The sequence below is a fragment of the Dermacentor albipictus genome, chromosome 8 (genome assembly GCF_038994185.2).
Source record: "Dermacentor albipictus isolate Rhodes 1998 colony chromosome 8, USDA_Dalb.pri_finalv2, whole genome shotgun sequence".
Classification (NCBI taxonomy): domain Eukaryota; kingdom Metazoa; phylum Arthropoda; class Arachnida; order Ixodida; family Ixodidae; genus Dermacentor; species Dermacentor albipictus.
The window spans coordinates 106,563,363-106,582,334 of record NC_091828.1 but is presented as its reverse complement, the minus strand read 5'-3'; the positions used below and the strand labels follow the sequence as shown (position 1 = coordinate 106,582,334).

At 47.7% G+C, this 18,972-nt stretch overlaps 1 protein-coding gene across 3 annotated transcripts in view; it reads right to left on the bottom strand.

Moving 5' to 3' along the window:
* Nucleotides 1-18,972, bottom strand: part of LOC139048949 (ATP-sensitive inward rectifier potassium channel 12-like) — a 143,587-nt gene that overhangs the window by 15,864 nt on the left and 108,751 nt on the right. For all 3 annotated transcript variants that reach the window (XM_070523946.1, XM_070523948.1, XM_070523947.1), the window contains one exon: nt 3,355-3,701. The gene's annotated coding sequence lies outside the window, so the exon portion shown is untranslated. The remainder of the gene's footprint in view (nt 1-3,354; nt 3,702-18,972) is intronic.

Below are 18,972 nucleotides of genomic sequence, written 5' to 3'. Positions count from 1 at the left end.
TGGTAGCGACGGTGAACAAAGCAGCAAAACTGTGAATGGCGAAATGTGTTTTATTGGGCGAACCTGTGCTCTCAAAAACAGGCTATGCTGAAAGCACAACGATAGCGGCGAACACAGTCGGCGACCGTCGAAAATCTGACCTGTCGGTCAAGCACGTCGGCTTTTATACACGAGTCATCGAAGGTTCAAGAGTAATGGGTGGTACCCGTGTGTCTTCCAGAAAGTTCTACACAATTCGCGTCACACGTGCAATCAGATTACACACGCTCTGGTGACAACAGAACCATCGATAACATTCGAGAAACTTCCGATACATGCGGGCGCGTCCCACGGTGAGCAGTAACATTTGTTAGGCAGTGAAAAGCGCTCACCCGTAAAAGATGAACAAGTCCATGAGTCAATATGTTAGCACCTTTGTAAACAAGTGACAGCGATCAAGCGTAAACATGAAAGTATTCGGGAAAAAGGAGTGAAAGTTAGCACCGTTTTACACCTTTTGTTAACACGAGGTAACAATCGCTGCCAGTGCATCTTCACAAAAGTATTGTAAATGTTAACTCTCTGTTAGGCCAGTCGTTAACAATCGATAACAATCGTTGCCATTGAAATCCTTAAGAAAAGGGCTCTGAAACTTTTCTAACTCTAGGTTATGTCCTTTTTTATCAAGCGATAACAATCGTTAGGAAGGTCGTCACAAAAAATGGCTGTGGCTTAGGTAAGGTTAAGCCCAGGATGCGAAGCATACTAGCCTTTATTTTAGTTGTTGAACCACTGTTTAGCCTGGTGAACTGCTGTTGCTTGGCTATATTTGGTTCGGCTAGACGAAGGAACAACTCATGCATTACTGCTTCGCCTTCAAGAGTGGAACGCGACAGCGTTCCCGTCGACCCGCCAAGGGGTGTAAGACAATGGGCTGCAGGGCAGCGACTACGCGCCCCGCATTGGACGCGGTGAGCGTCGAGCAAAGCAGCGTTCGGCGCGGCAACGAAATGTGCGCCTGAGCAAGAGACGCACGCCTTAGAAACAGCTCGTTTCTAAGGCAACACCGCATTCACTAGAGGCGCTTTTGTGCCGCTTTGAAGCATCGTACTCGTGGCTCAGTGGTAGCGTCTCCGTCCCACACTCCGGAGACCCTGGTTCGATTCCCACCCAGCCCGTCTTGCAAGAGTTGAGCCAAAGCCACTTCTCCTCTGTCGTGACGTCACGGTGTCACGTGGTTTCAAGGCGACACCGCCGCGCCTGAGGAGCTGGGTTGAGCTCTCGTAATATGCTTCGCATAAAAGGGCGTGACAGTTAATCCTGAGCTATGCCCTACGTCATCAAGAGGCAGCAATGAACAGTTGCTGTAGAGGTCTTCACCGAAAGTGCGCGAAATTGAAGCGTTATAGACACTTTGCTAACAAGTGGCAACAATCGCTACCAGGAAGTATTTGCCAAAGGGCGCGAGAGTGAGTCGTATGTCCCAGCCCTACAGCTGTTAACAAGCAGCAACAATAGTTGTCACAAATTAGTTTGCATGCTGCGCGAAGCGTTGTCACCGCAACAGCAATAACGAACGTGTCCTTTCCACGCTCTACATGGTTTACGTCTTACGGAGCTTTTCCTTTCCTTTAACGAGTTCAAACAAAATCTCGAAGCCGTGTCTGCACGGACACCCTCTTTGAGGAGCACTATGATTAAACGGTGCACCGCAAACTTGACGTAGTTTTTACGGGTATACCCTTTTTGGACACACTTATCCCTAGTGCCAACTATCATCATCATAATTACGGATAAACGATGTAATAGAATTGAATTTCTGGGGTTTCTCGTGCCAGAACCCCGATTTTATTATGAGGCAGGCCGTAGTGGGGGACTACGCATTAAATTTGACCACCAGGGGTCTTTAACGTGCCCCCAATACACAGGACGCGGGGTCTTTTGCATTTCACCCCCATCGAAATGGGTGCAGCGGCGGCCGGGATTCGATCCCGCGACCTCGTGCTTAGCAGCACTACACTATAGCCGCTAGGCTACAGCGGTGGGTAATAACATTTTTAAGCTTCTACGTAACTTAAAGTGCGCTATTGTTGCACGTGCATGCAGGTTTTTTGAAAGGAAGCGCACGCTGAAGTGTTGGATGATTGTTACGGTGGAAAGATGCACCAGAAGGGGTGCAAAGTCTCATGAGAAAGCTAAGTACTATTGGATGGAGAGTCAAAATGGTTTGCCTGTAACGTACACGAACGTGTATTTCTGTTTATTAGCACCTAAGCAGTACTGAATCAAATTATAACCTCGGCGACGACACCCATTCTGCGCAAAACACTCATCTCAAATAAAGCGCGAAAATATTGCAAAACACTCTAAGGCACTTTTAACATACCAGTAGCGCATATCCGCACATGGCGCTGAAGGAAGGCCGCGTGCCCGTAAACTGCGCACAATGGCGATGACAATTAATGTTAGCAAAATTACACCCCAATGAGAGTAAGTATGTATTAGCATGCTGCGACACCGCTCGACGATTTCTGCATTGATGAACAGTCGCTTGAGAAGGACTTCCAGTCTAGGAATAATTATTTACGCATTGCGAGATTAGCGCGGAGTAGACTAAAATAATTTACACCCTCAAAAGTGAGAAAGGATGTAAAAGTGTTAACTCCCACCCTTAGGGTGTTATTTATGTAGCTCAGACCTCGAGGGTGTGAGTTGCAGACACATTTACACCCTTTCTCACTTTTAAGAGTGTAAATGTGTCTATGACTGACGCCCTTGAGGTCTGAGTTACATAAATAGCACCCTAAGGGTGGGAGTTATGAACATTTACACCATTTTCACTCTTAAGGGTGTAAATGATTTTACAGCGTACATGAAGGCACTGGCTTTTAGCGCGTTTTGCCGATACACCTAGGCCTACGCTTCAATAGAAATGTTTAGGTTAGGGGCCACGGTACTGCGCAGTAGCGTGGCCCCAAGCGCTAGGGGGCCCTGACGTTTGCATCCACCTAACCTAACACCCCCTGATAAAACTGTTGGTAGTTTGCGCTCAAGCTTTCTTCATGTTCGTTCTCTTTGTGTTGTCTGTTTCCCTTCTCGCGCAGTGAGTATAGGTCTTCAATACTGAATCAACCATAGGCCCGCAAGATGTTCTGTTCAGCTACATACACTGGTGCTGACAATTTTTGGATGCAAAAAAAAAAAGATCAAGCAGATTCTGAATGTTCTCACGGTCTGTGCGCAGGCACTAGACGATCTGTGAAAGACTTGCTTAGTTGAGTTTAAAAATTAAGCAAAAAGAGAAAGAAAATTCGTTCATTCAGCCAGCTTCTTCGAAAAAAAAAAAACCTTTTAGAAGCTGTCACGTATGCATACCGTTTCTCCCTATTCCCCAGAAGCCACGGTCAGCTGGCTGAAGGCGTGTCTCTCAAGATCATGCCGCGGGGATGATGTCCAAGTCTGCTGTGCACAGCGTTGCCGACGCCTTCGGTCGATCAGCTTCCGCCCAAGCTTCGCCTTCCCGCCGTGCAACTGCAGACGGTGGTTGCTTCCTGGCAGCAGTCGTCCAAGAAGTCTGCTTGTAGGGTATTGCGAGACCGGAAGGACGGGACGAAAAGGGACGCCTCTCGGATCAATCAGGCTTTGCAGGCCTGCGCTCCGATCTCGCTGCGAGTTCTACAGAGCAGAGTCTGGGCAACTGTCTGGCCACTGGTGGAAGCGTTCTGCGAAAGATGGGTGGTAGAAGAAAGGCAGGGAGGGTACAGGTGTTATCACTTTGCTAGGCTTCTTCGCCCTTATACCTAAAAAGAAAACTAGTGCAAGCAGCTACTACGTTTTCGTAGCTTTTGATGATAGTTATTAGAGTGTTTGCACTCGTCCGTAAACTTGTGACTGTTTACGGATTACCTGATTATACACTCTAGAAACAGTTACACACTTTGGGGTGTATATCTGCCACACAACAATAATCGTCAGCTGTCTTGATTGCGTTTACTTGTTTGAAAACGCTGCGCTCGATAGTTTCCTGTCGAGAATGATCTGTCATGCTGATAATGCACAAGCTGTTCGTAACTTGGAAGTACCGGGCTCGCCGTGTTAAAGAAAACGCAAGAAAGACAGATGACGATTACTGCTGTGTGGCAAATATACACCCCAAAGGGTGCAACCGTTTTTAGAGTGTAGGCTCCACTGATGGCAGTAGCACAAACGGTAGCGACATCCTGTTAAGCTTTAAATTTGTGCAACTACAATGCTTCGCAGAAAGAAAATCATAAAAAACACGTTAAGGATAACGCCGATACCGATCATTTACATCTGCGGTTTGGTGAAATATATGGCAGGTCACTACAGTATTAGCTTTTTATTCACTCTGGTTAAACTTCCGTCACAGATGTCATTACCAGCGTATCACTATGCGCCTGCCTTGGCTCCTAACGCCGCCGCAACACAGGACACAGCTAGTGACAATACAACAAGCACTACCAAGACATCACACGCAGGCGTTTGTACGCAACGCTATCAGATACGATGAGGTGATCAAAAGGCAAAAAAACAATAAGAACTGTATATATAACAGCCACGCTTTATCAAATAAACAGGTAAACTGCATCACATGTAAACACATTTACTATTACTAAGGAAGAATAAAGAAAACTAACAGAAAATACAATTCTGATCGTCTTTCGAAAACAGGAGATAAACCATGTTCTATGATATTAATTAATGGAAGTCACTGTTCCAAGCGATCATAATTTGGCAGAAGGGCACCGGATTGGGCGAGTTGGTGTTGCATGGTAACAATAAAAATTCAAACAGCGCATAAACGACGGGACCAGAATGTTTGTCACCAGAGTGTTTGTCTCCTCCTCATTCTGGTCCCGTCGTTTATGCGCTGTTTGAATTTTCATAATTTGGCGTTTTAATAAATGGTTCACTCTTGTCTTTATTTGTATTAAGTTTTTGCTTCTAAAAGAACATGTACTTAGCTGTGGTGCCGGCGCCCAAAAAAGAAAAGAAGTGTCTTTGCACTTCCATTAACTGCATTCTTAATAAGTCCACATGATAATCTGCGTGTCATATATGCCTGCACCGAAGCTATAACGGCAGCGCGGCGGCGTCGTGGTGACGTCACGGCCTGCAGCTTGCGTTTACGCTGACGTCGCAACGTGCTTCGCTCGATTTGATGATGATGATGATGATGATGTGTAGGGTTTTGTTTCCACCACTGGCAGAAACGGCCGCCGATAGCAGTCTCTGAACTTCACTTGCGCTAAGTTGTTACCTCAAAACATGTTTGAAGAGTAACGGGCTTCCTTTTTTTTTTCTTACACTCAAATTCAATATGCGAAGATGTTATACAATTGTCTAAACCAGCCAAAGCACGTACACAGAGAGCAGGAACGAGAGAATTCACAACCAATGTCATCACGTTGCACCCTCTATCCTATTTGTCGCGTTAACCCCGTGTTATACCTAACAGATTATTTTTTTTTTTTTGCCGAAGCAGCAATCGTCACCATTATTACGAGAATTGCATTTCTCTGAATCTTGGTTCCGGCGTCAGGGCGATATAGTGACGCTTATCGAAGTGCTGACATGCAGAGCACACGGCATAAGCCTCTGAGGAAAAGGTAGTGACTACCATTGTTGCACCTACATACCGTTGCACCGTACACGCGGTACAACACTTGAGTGTAAACTGACACATTGGGGCATATCAGTGATAGCTGTCAAAATCGCACTCCGTGTAGGGAATATCCGCACGCGCACTGAGCTTGTGGGCCCGTCGCGTGAGCAGACCGTGCCAAATAGAAACTATGCGAATAGAAACCACGACGCAAAACAGGTCGAACACAGAGCCCAGCGTACGTGGATTTCAGCACTGGTGTTCTGCGCACTCTCGAAATCTTCGCACCACTTAGGGTGCCACTGTGCTCCAGATCCACAAGAAAGCAAATTAGTTCAATTATATAAAGATGACAGCACTCATTAAAAAGAGAAAATTTGCACCATTAGGGGCTTAAACCTTGTCCCCACAACAGGAATCGTCATCTGCCTTGCCTGCGCTTCCTTCCTTGAAAAACTGTGCGCTCGCTACTAGCCTCTCGAGAATGCTATACGTCACGCTGATAAACCGCGGGCCGTTCGCGACTTGGAAATACCGGGCGCCCAAGGAAAGGCGCGCGAGATTGATTACGATTGTTGTTTGGGGACAAGATAAGCTTCCAAGGGTGCAATCTTTATTCTTTATATAGAGTGTGTCGTACGGCGAGAAGTATACTCAAGAAAGTGTCAGAAAATGCAAGTATTAGGGAAGGGTAAAAGAGCACCTCTATACTACAGTTCTTAAAAAAAAGATCGCAGCCCAAGCACTCCGTACAGATGGCTAACCGGCGAAGCTGAAACGTGCGGCCCCGGTTTTTATCACTGGGTAAATCCCGATGGGTCATTAAAGTATTTCTCCATTATTGGTTAATTAACTAATGACTACGACCAACGCGGGCGCAGTGGCACGAGCGCGGTATAGTGCCGAGGAGCGCCAACGACCCAGCTGTGGATGAAGATGACGACGCTCGAGCCATTGCTGATGATGTTTTTTTTTTCTACACGCGGACACGATACTGGGGAAGCTAGACCTAAACACCTTCGCTGTTAAATGTTAGCCGCGCCTTTGTACACTAATATTCTGTTCAGCATCTCAACAATCACCATCTTTTGCCCCTTCTGTTTCTTTTTTTTTTTTTTTTGCCTCCGAGTACTCAGGATCACAGCGAACGCAAGAAGCGTTCCCAACAGGAAGGACCCGGTGCAAAGGGCCAAATAACTCTCTTACCGGTGCAACACATTAAACCCTTCCGGCTCCAACGACTCCTGTAGGATTCGGAATGCTTTACAGGGTATTGGACAGAAAGAAAACAATAGTCGGAACTAACTCGAGAAATCAGAAAACCAACAGCTGTAATTACATACTTCATACAAACTTAGTGCTGCAGATTGTTGGTTTTCCCCGAAATTTCTCTAAGGTCCGCACGTTGAGACAAGGCCTCTGTACTGCATTGTGGGAACCTGAAGAGCCCTAGCATTTCTCACTGCGGGCATGCGTGTTCGGTCTCTGTCTCCGTTCTTCGCACGCTCGTGATCAAGATTAATAAGCCTGATGCAACCCCCCCCCCAAAAAAAAAAAAATTATCTCCCTGCAATACATACTGCCTTCCTGACAGGCACAGACAACCTCGCTATACCGCGAAAAGCATATCAGTGAATTCATTTCGTAATCTCGGTTGCTTTCCTCGTCCAAGATGCGTAGAATAGAAGTTATTCGTTACTGTGAGAACAAAATTCATAAAGAAAGAGTTCAGAGCCGTCGCCCAACGTACCTGGCGTGAGAAGCCGTTCATCTGAGCACCGAGGGTAAAGTGTGACTACACCAGGCTACAGGCCCTACTCGTGTTTGGCTTTCCCTTACAAAGAGACGCGCGCTTTTTGCGCTCTCTAACCTTTGGCGGGAAATTTTTTAAACACGCGCGCGCCCCCAGCGCCCCCTGTGCTTCGCAACGCGTACTTCACGCCTTAAGATTGCATTTCGAGGTCGCGCATGCAAGCCTCCAGCACTTTTCTTTTTTTCTTTCTCGTTCGGATCCTCTCCATACACAACGGGGTCATTGGAAGCTCCCGCAATGCCGGGCAACGTCTCGGTTCCGGTTGGAACCGCACCGGACCGGATCTCAGTCGAAAGTGCAAGGGCACCGCTTCGGTTCGTTAGCACGCCCCCAAGAGGCGGTCGCTGCGGTTTCGATCGTTCTGTGCGGGAAGGTCGTCGGGTTGGACGCCTCGATTCGGTCAATCGCAACCGGAATCGAAACATGCGCCTCTTTTTTTTTTTTCCCCCAGTCTCTTTCGCACGTGGTAGCATAGGTGGCTGAACCAATCCTTATTGTCTTGCATCCACGTCGCCAGTGTTTCTATCACGGCGAGGTCTTCCGCGATTTCATGGTCAGCGGTGTTCGAAGCAGTCGCACTGGAGCGAAAGTGAAAATAATTCTGATTAGGGGACTGGTAATTCGGACATGTGTGACAGATTGTTGAGTGATCGATACCAGAGTCTCAGTGTGTTCTGTTTTCCCTGCTGTCCTTGTGTACGGGCGAATGTATGGTTAATAGTTTAAAGGTAAATGTGAAAATGTCGCTCCATCAGACCTCAACGCAAGTCGGCACAGCTATTCACTTAAAGGTTACTACTCTTCCTTGCAAGATCAATAACAGTATAGCAGTTCTTCCGATTCTTCCAGGAGTGTAATAGATTCAGTCGGCGTTTACATCGCAATGGCTACTCAAACACTCTGGACTAAGTTAGCCACTCACACGCTACACGTGCTTGCCGTGCTGGTTTACAGTGGAATAAAGTGGCAAGAAATGAAATGCCTTGATTAAGAACGGTGGTAAAAGGCAGCTCATACGCGATACGCGTAGCGCACGTATCGACAGCCTTGCCTCATGACTGCATTACTTCGGTTGCCTCGCTGACTGGTCGGGGAAGGTCACGTGCTCAAGGTCACGTGCCTCGGGGGCGAGCCAATCGCTGCCGATTCCCTCGATTTCTCGTCTGCCACGCGCGCACGAACTTCCATTTTCTTCACTTCTGCTCCGACGCCCCACGACTTCAGGGTCGTCGTGTGCGCTCGGCTCGAGAACAGACGATCAGGGTGTGCCCAAACGCTCAAGCAGACGACGGCGCAGCATTTCCTCACAAATAGACGACGTATACCTGAGCACAGCGGCAACAACAGACGACAGGATTGCCCCACGCTCCGTGGGTGTTTGTGCACGAAGCTTTCAAGGGATTATGCCAGCTTTGTATTTTTTTTTTACGAGCGCTTTTCCGGTACACTGCGATATTTCATGCTCTCTCTTCTCTGTCCCGCGTGGCCTGTCAAACGTTGAGCGCCCGCTAGCGCTTAAAGTAAGCGCGAGTACACAGCGTTCTCCAGCCAGTGTCTACCGGAACTCGCGAAGAACGCGTCTTACGCAAGGTTTCCCTCGTTCCACTAGATTAGCCTGTCGCCACTGCGCGCCGGGAAGGGAAAAGAAACATCGGCGCTCATCAAGGTTTCCAAGAATCGTCGTGTCACATACTGACGTGCTAAAGAAGCGAGAGCAGAAAACAACAAAGGCAGTTAGGACTTGCGGCAAGGACACGGATCGCAGCTTTCCACAAGAGAAGTGTTCTATATACAGGGCTAGCGCCTCTTGGAATCACCTGACTGACTTTCCTCGCCAGCAGCTCATTAGAGCAGGGAGCTCCGTAACTTTGCCTCACTCGCGCAGCAGGTGTGATGGGGTGAGGAGGGAGGGGGGGGGGAGCAGGACTGGACGACGTTCTTCGTCGCGACGACTTTCAAGCGAGCGAAAATGTGGAGAGCGAACCGCGATGGCGACGTGGGGCAGATCAGCGGTTTTTGACAGTTATTCTAGCCGAGCGTTCACGCGGAACGCATTTCTTCAGGAGTCTTTTGCAATCGGCGAACAATGAGCAATCTGTTTGTTAGCTTCTGTTTGTCGTCGCTCAGAAAGGCGGTGAGAGTTCCCCGACACTGACCACCAGGTGACATCGGCGTAGCCGGGGTAAATTAACAAGAGCTTCGTGGCGCAACCCACCGCCCCATTTCAAAGAGGACGCTCACGACATCTATACATTCATCCAGGGCACACCAGGCATGTTCACCAGCAGGGGTGATGCCTGGTGACACCCGAGATTTCTGTGTGCCTCCCCGTTCCTGGTCAAGTGCGTGACAATAACCTCCCCCCCTCCAGTCCCCTGGAACAAACTTCTGGCTACACCACTGCCAGATGGCGAACGTTTATAAATAACAAGGTAATAGGTGAATATCTTAGAATGCCAAATTATTCATCCAGTCATGGGTGCTATTTTGCGTATCGTGAAATTCCGCCGCATTGTCAAATTCTGCAGTGGCAGCATATTGAGTCAATCAAAGAGGCCATAGCAGCCCTCTGCAGGCCAATCGGAGCTGCGATGAGAAGATCCAGGATCACACGGTCAGCGATCCCGGTTATATTCCTATGTCCAGGATCATACGGTCAGCGATCCTGGTTATATCCCGATGTCCAGGATCACACGGTCAGCGATCCTGGCTATATCCCGGCCGGTCCAGGATCATACGGTCAGCGGTGCGTGAGACACATATGCTTCTCTAGGGGATCAGCCGGAAAGGTTGAAAGGACGTAGTTAATGGTGCTCTATGTCATTTATATATGGGCTAAGGCGCTATGATTGATGATAAGAAGGCTGATCGTCATGAAAAACAATGATAAGAAAAGAAGGATGATCGTCATGAAAAACAAAATGAAAGTGACTAAACGGTGAATGACGCGATGTCGTACCTAATCGCGAGGTTGCAAAAAAAAAAAAGGAGAGCACTGGAATAAGCGAAAGATGAACAAGACCGCTGCGTTGTTGTCATCGCTGTTCGACACTTCAGGAGGGAATATATGTTTGGGCATGTTGGTTATTCATCGTATTAATACTGAAAAACATAGCGTAGTAAGGGTCAAAGGACAAGCCGAGACGCTTGTCCTCTCTCTCGCCTTGTCTTGTGTCCTTAAGGCGCTATGTTTTTCAGTATTTATTACGCTGTTCGACGCAAACGCGTTGCCTAACTTTTCCGAGTTGTGCGGGAAAACGAAGGCGGCGGCGATGCTACAGATTAGCCTGGCGTCCTTAGGAAAAATTACCTCTCCAGCACGGCGGTGATATATATATAGTATGTGTCGACCGCATCAAATCTCTGTCGTTTCTATCACATAATATTGGTCATTTCATTCAGCTGTGGTTTTCTAGTCCCTCTCGACGTCCGCTTAAAGAGACACTAAAGAGAAAAATGATTTATTCTGCATCAGTAAATTACCTTTCTGCGACCCTAAAAACACCACTCTTACCACGATAAGACGCTTGGTAAGCCAGAAAAAGCGCAAGAACGAAAGACGGGTGGCGACGCCTCCCTGAAGTTTCCGAACCTGGTCACCGTGACGTCATGGATCTTGATGGCATCTTCTAGGGCCTACTTACTCATACAGCGGCACAGATTGACTACATTGTGTTCTAAAGAAACCAAATGTTACACACAGCAAGTTTCGGGAACCTTTACTCATCCTACGCGGCGGCCCAAACGCGAAAAACATACTTTGGAGTCCCTGACGTCACACTGACGAAGCGGCGTCGGGGTTTCGGCGCGAAATTCAAATACTGATACTTCGACCTTCATTTTCTCATCTAATAATGAAACTATTCTTTCGAAATGACTACCTGCAGGGTTCCCAGACAATGCTTTATTAGGCTAAACTGATTTATCGTTTCGCTTTAGTGTCCTTTTAACAAAATTCGGTTTTCTTAGAAGGAAGAAACATCTGTTTCGCGCGGTAACCGACAGACCTCTTCACCTGCGCAACGCGGAACAGCGCCCCTACCCGAAACGGCTGCTTGAAACATCCCATACACGGCAGTCCCGTAGTGACGTACGTAGTACGTCACTCGTCCGGGCAATACCCAAGGTTCTTGCCGGCCGAGACCGAAACGAGAAAGGCAACTGCGGTGGAAGGCCCTGGCGCAGTGCAGAATAACGCAAAACGCAGCACGAGCGGTTCTCGAAAGTAAGCCGCCCACTTCGCTGAAGAAAGCGTCCGTGAGTCAGTCGACGTTACCGTACTAGCGTTCGGCTCAGACGGCGCGGCTGCGCGGTCGGCCGTTTTCGCAACAGCATGTTGCCACAGTGGAAGCTGCGTACTGCATGCGCTCCCACAGGAAGCTGATGCTGTTTTAATACTCGCCGAAGCTGGCTAAATAGACAGCTAAAGGGACAGCCAGTGGCTATCTCAAAGGGACTGACAAACAAACACCAATCTGGCCGGTCACGTTCACGCCCCCGCTCAACCGGCAAACCTCCCGCGCTTGCCGGAATACTGGACGCACTAAAATTCTCTAATTTTAGTGCGTCCGGTATTCCGGCAAGCGCGGGCGGTTTGCAGGATGAGCGGGAGCGTAAACGTGAGTGTTCCAGATTGGTGGCGCAAGCTGGTGGTGCAAAGCTCAACCACACAAACACAAAGCCGATTACTATATTCGGCTTAGCTGCTGGTGTATATTATCGACAGCGGCGTAATCGTGTTCGCAATTACGCCGCTCCCGAAAATTTGCACCAGCAGTGAAACAGGATATAGTGGGTTACTGCAATTTTAGCTCTGTGTTTGTCTGGTTGAACGCCACCAGGCGGCTGCACCGCTCCGGCCGCTCACGTTTGCGGCCCTGCACATCCGGCAATCCGCCCCCGTTTGCCGGAATAGCGGACAGGGTAAATGTCTCTAATAATGTAGTGCTGGCATCCATTTACGGCTCAACTAGTCGACGTCGTTTTGTACTCGCTGCAGGGAGACCACATACACCTCTGGTTAATTGCTCACAAACTCGCGCGCGTACAACAGCATGTGCGCCGCGATGCATTGTGGGACGCGAGCGTCGCTCGTAAGCCTGAGCTTTCTTTACTTTGTAATACGCACAGAATAAAGCTGCGAGCGTCTAATGTGATATAAACTACAATGTTAAGCAATGAGTTTGCTGTACTTAACAGCGGCCGAGTTACGTACATCACTCTCATAGACTACATCGGAAGTACCAAGATTTCGCCGCCAGGCCGCGCCACTTTGAGATTTTCCTTGCGAACTTAAAATTATAATTCCTACTTAAATAGCGAACAGCATTGCCGGACTGTATCACTATAAATCGTGGTCATTTCATTTCCATCAACATCTCGCAACACATTCTAGCCAGTTGTCAGTTCCTTTTAGTTCCGATTCTGAAGAAGTGAAGAGAAAAACTAAAGAAAAAGAAAACTATGCTACTCCGTCCGTCCAAACAAGATGGCGACTGAGCAGGATACATGGAAACTAGATGGGAACGTAACCTGCGCAAGAGAAACTAGTCACGCTTTCTCATAGGCTTAACATAAGCCATAATGCAAGCGACGTTGCGTTTTTCGAAGGTTCGCAAGCACAAAGTGTCCGAATACAGCTATAATATATACCTTTCATAGCTTTATTCTCGTCGATGCAAGGTGGCGTAAAGCCGCACAGACGTCTTCCAAATGCGTCACATTGCTTGGGCTCGAAGCTGTCTTCTTAGCATACAACGTAGAATGTTTTCTATACTGGCCAGAATCGGAACACGCCCGGTGGAGCATCCGATGAGCACCTCCGAGGAGCACTTTATTGTTCGGTATCTCCTCGGCGAATACAAAAAATTACGTAGCGTGCGTCGAGGCATTGATTAACGCAGGATTGCGCATGATCCTTCGCTTCGCAAAGCGCCCGCGGCGCCATCTGTCCAAACAGCACACTCCAATCGAACGGCACAAACGAGCAGAAAATGCGAATAAAAGATCCTCAACTTTGCACAAGAAGAAAATGAAGGCAGACCGGTATCGGAAGCAGTCGTATTGGCAGTGGTCATCAGAGGAAGTAGCCCAATGCGGTGACATGGTGGCGCTGCTGTCGCCCTTGCCTGCGCGCTAGTGGTACCTTCTCCGCGCTGTATAGTTGCTGCTTGAGCCACGTGACCACGTTGGGCGAATGGATGTGCGAGCGGCGCACGGAAAGCAAAACGAGCAGCTCCGCTCCCCGTGTAGGCCCATACAGTAGAGACTTTTAGCGTGTCCGGTATTCGGGCAAGCGCGGGCGGTTTTCAGGTTTAGCGGGGGCGTCAAGGTGAGCGGCCAGATTGGTGGCGCCAGCTGGTGGCGCAAAGCTCAACCACACAAACACAGAGCTATTTAGTATATTCTGCTTAGGCTGCTGGCGTAAATTTTCGACAGTGGCGTAATCGTGTTCACAATTACGCCGCTGCCAAAAATTCGCACGAGTGGCGAAGCAGGATATGGTGAGTTACTGCAGTATTAGCTATGCGTTTGTCTGGTTGAGCTCTACAACACCAGGCGGCTTCACCGCTCACGTTTACGCCCCGACCATCCGGTAATCCGCCCAAACCGCTCCCGTTTACCGGAATAGCGAACAAGCTAAAAGTCTCTATTAACTCACTCTAACCTGCAGTGGCGTAGCCAGAATTTCTTTTTCGGGGAGGGAGGCACGCACTTGACCGGATAAGTGGAGAGGGGAACGTGGGTGTTTTCGCACGTCGTTTTACGGCAGGTATCCCTCATACACAGGAATTTAGGGGAAAGAGTGGGGGTAGGAGAGGGCGAGAGGCGCGTCTCGGTTGCTTGATAAACGCCTCTCTACATCAATGCATTTGAGCATACTGACCACAGACCCCGTTTACAAAATCCACGCTTCAGGAATAGCTGCGGAGCGTCAGGAAAACGAACTGACCACTTTAGACAAGGGATGACGTTGCCAACCGCTATCTACCTGGCAAATGAAAGGAGTGCTCACGAGTGTTCGTTCGTTCATCCGTCCGTTTGTACATTGCACGGTATACCACAATGTCGGTGTGGTGACGTGCTGAAGACATGTTCAGCATCAATAATAAAGCTGTATTTTGTCGGCAAGCTGCGACGTAACAGTGCAGCATAGGGGCAGAAACTCTTTCTCCCTTTCTCGCGGAGAATTCACCAGCTGTACGCGCAGAAACGTGCAGCCTGACAATGTGATGCACATCGCGTGCCCGGGTCAAATATCCGGGACGTTAGCAATCTCCCACCCGCACCAAAAAACGAAACACTGCCCTCCCTGCACCTGGTAGTGGCATACGCTTCTGTTCAGCAGCAACCACTCCGCGATAAACATGCCTCAGGTGCGCTTCCGCTGACTGTAGCACATATCCCGGCGTGCTCTGTATATGGTTTATGCCTACGTCTTCGATCCCAAACAGGAGTTTCAGGTATCCTGACAAGGGGTATCGGCGCTTCGCGGCATGAACCACGTAGGCGAGAATTGGCTTGCACCACGATGTGAAAATTCTAACGTAAACAACAATCTCGTCTATGACCCCCCACATGCGGTACTGCTCTCTAACAATCTCGAACAGATTGTAAGCAGCAGCTCCTGCTTTTACCAACTTCGGGAAGAATAGAACATTGTTTACAATAGAGCCGGCTTGCAGGGGCGTAGCCAGGGGGGGGGCTTATGGGGCTTCAGCCCCCCCCGAAATTTTTTCGTGCTGTCCATGCACCGCCGACCAAAGTGACCTCCGGCGCCGGAAATCACTCTGGATTTTGTCTAGAATGACTTTTTGACGCTCGAAAAGACATTTAACCGCGAAGATTGCAAACTCGGGCTGGATTTCGTGGCAACGCCCATACACCGGAAGTCACATAACGCCAAGCAGTCCCATCCGAGCACAAAGTTTCGAGGGCGCTTTCATGGTGAGCGGGCTCGCCGCGGCATCTCACTGAGGCCACGGAATCTGTGGAGCGCATGGATATCAATTGCGAAACATTATGGGTATAAATCTCATAAGCTCTTGATGTGAAAGGTGCATTGACATTTCCAAAGTTGTGCTTTAGATTTTCAATTGCGGAACTTTGTGGGTTTAATGTTGTTATAAACATTTGACGCCAAATGTCTATTGACTTTTCTAAAGTCTTACATCGGAACATACAACGAGACAAGCCAAATCAACACACTAGCAGACGAGTTGACAAACAGGCAGCGAGGTCCAATGAGACGAAGCGTTCGGGTGGTTCATTTGTGCCGTCATGTCACATAAAAAAATATAAACATTTTTTTTAACCTACGCCAGAACATCCATGTCAAGACACTCAAGCCAGCCAAAGTAAATACGTTCTTATTTATTTTTTCTACTTTGACATTTATTCGCGAAGACACATTGAGCCTCTTCGATTTTTTTTTTGTTCTCGCTACCCTAACCGCGGGCTGCCAGAGCCAACCAGAGCGCATACGTTTTTCTCGTATGGCCCCGACCACCGTGCGGTACACTTTGGTGCGCGTTCGGTTTGCTCTGGCCGAGTGGATTTTCACCGGACAGAGTTTTGGACGTTTTCTGGCTAGCAGACGAGAAAAAAAAAACAATGGTCGCTCGCCGCCATCACTGTGGGAACTCGAAGGATTGCACCGCATTCCTTGAGCGCAACCTTTCCGGAAAGTCTTCTTTCGCCGCTGTAGGATACTGAGCAGTATGCGTATGGTTCTCAGTGGACCAAGCGTCTCATGTTTTCTTCGGTATTCCTTCCGTAGCCCCATTAGGTGCCCGAAGTAGGCATTAGATTCTGGCCAAGATACTTTCCTATGCGTTTCTTTTTCATTTCGGTGCCTCCGCCTCACAGAAAAAAAATACATTGTTGTGGCGCAGCGAATTGTCGCATGGTGAAAGTTCGATTTTGATACTTCTTTTGCGGAAAGTAATGGGCGACGGGACGCTTCAGTTGCCGGATACGTTTATTATATTATTGCGAAAGCAATTATATGGACACTCCAGGCGCATTCCTGCCATCGCCCTCATGTTTCGTATAAAGTCCAAGGGTGATAACATCGTGACCGCGCGCTGCATGCTGTATGTGCGAGTGAAAGCGTAGGAGGGGAGGTGGAATGGGTGAGCCGACGATGGTGGCTCAGTCTTGTGTGCGCAAAGGAGAAAAGCGGGGAGCAAGCGCGCCGCCTTCCGTCGCGCGCAATACATCGGGGGGAGTGGATGGAATGGGGGCGGAATCTAGGATTCTGTGAATCTATGATTGTGCAACATGTTTATTTGCCTTGTTTGACGCATTATATACAGTTACTTCTTTATTACAGTATTATGTACGCATTATACAGTTATTACAGTTATACAGTTATTAGACGCATTATATACAGTTAACTTATACAGTTACATACATAGACTCATTGGAGACTTATACGTATACTTAAATATCTTGTTGCGAAGTTTTGTGTATACATGCAGTGAACTTTGTTTCCAGTGACACTTTTTTGTCCTTTATCAAGCAGTATTTTCGCATTTGCATATCCCATTGTATCTTTGCATTTCTAATGTACGAGGGCGAGTCAAACGAAAGTGAGCCTACCCTAACCACGCAATAATGGTTCGCTTCATTATCTGCGAGGCATGCGCGTAGGAGAACGGCATGTCTCATTTACAAAAGTGACACGCAGGTGTGAAGATAAATGTTCTTTAATGCTCTCATACACTGGGTTGAATATGGTTGCGTCACATAATGGACACTTCGAAAGTTGAACAACTCGGTGTCGCGAAGTTTTTGACAGCTGAAGGTGTTTCCAAAACAGAAATTAATCACCATATGACTGCCGTGTACGTTGAACACTGCATTTCATTGACCACTGTGAATCGTCGGAGCAAACGGTTCAAAGGACGTTGCAAAGACATTCCAAGACCGGGCCAAAACCATAGTGCAATCACCCCCCACACAATTTCAAAGGTTCATGAGCTGCTGAAACAAGAACGGAGGATAAGCATCGATGAACTGGCAGACCGTCTGAACATCAGTCACGGTTCGGTTCACGCCATAATTCATGAGCTTCTCGGCTATCGGCTCTTTGGTGCGCAATGGATCCCCAAGATTTTTATCCATCGCGAGAAGACGAAGAAGTTTCGCGCTGCCTTGACTCATCTGATCGGGTATCACAATGAGCATGGCGACTTCTTGTTTGCAACTGTGATCGGAGACGAACCTTGGTGCCACTACTACGAGCCTGAAACACGACGGCAAAGCTTACAGCGGAAACATTCGAATTTACCACGCCCAAAGAACGTAAAGGCCATCATTTCCGCTGGAAAGGTGTTGTTGACTTTTTTTTTTCGATCGACAGGGTCCATTACTGATAGAATTTGCTAAATCTTGAGAGGCTATCAATTGTTTCCGATATTGTGAAACGCCAGAACGGCAGCGTGTCGCAACCAAGAACGAACAACGTGGAAAATTGACGAATGGGGTCATCTTGCTCCACGACAATGCCTGTCCCCACGTCGCTTATGTGGTTAATACAAAACTGGCAAAGTTCAAGTGGGAAACGCTGCAACATCCGCCATACAGCTCAGACCTGTCACCTTGCGACTTCTACATTTTGGGGCAACCGAAAAAACAGCTCAAGGGAACCAGATACAGACTTTTTGAAGCAGCAACCCAAGGAGTTTTATAAGACGGGAATCACGCAACTCGTTAGTCAATAGGACAAATGTCTAAATTCTCATGAAGACTACTTTTAAATAAAGTACCCCGTTGTTGGCTCATTCATTTGACTTGCCCTCATATATCTTCCAGAACTCCTGCTTTTTATGCGTGCTCTCTGTCGCGACTATAACTTCGGTGCAATTACTCACGATACACGACAAGGGACAGCTACTCCTGCGTAATACAATGGAGCAAACGACAGCGTCATCGAGATTTTTCACTGGCCATTGCATATATACAAGAATGTAAGCACGGTTCTTGAATGACAAAGTTTCATTAAGATATTTGTCCTCAACTTGTTCAGTTCATTGCCTTTTAATTTTTCATATCAGCGGCATGCACTGCTTTCCTGGTTTCGAACTGATATAGTTCTAAAGTTCGTGTGATATTTTCTTTACTTAATAAATAGACAAAAAACATGGAAGCATTGACGTCAGTTATGTTGGGCACAATTTTTGGCACATACGAGTATAATATTTTATGAAAAAAATACATATTTTACTTGTATTTACAGAGCGTAGCTTTCAAGAATTCGTTTGCAGCATCTTTGGCAATGACAATGCAGTTATTATTCATGTATTTTATCCCTCGATAAATTGTTTAAGAGGAAGCTTTAGCTCGGGCCCAATCCGACGCGGCCTATTCAAATACTTCTAAAACGCAGAAACGCTTTTCTGAGATAATCCTGCTAATCGCTTTTATCGAAATTGGTTGCATTTGAGAGAGAAAGTTAAATCCTAGTGTCTGTTGGAAACAGAACTTCGATTTAGGGCCTGAATTTTGTTTAAAATATTTTGGAAAATTTGAAAGTTTGAAAAAATAGAAG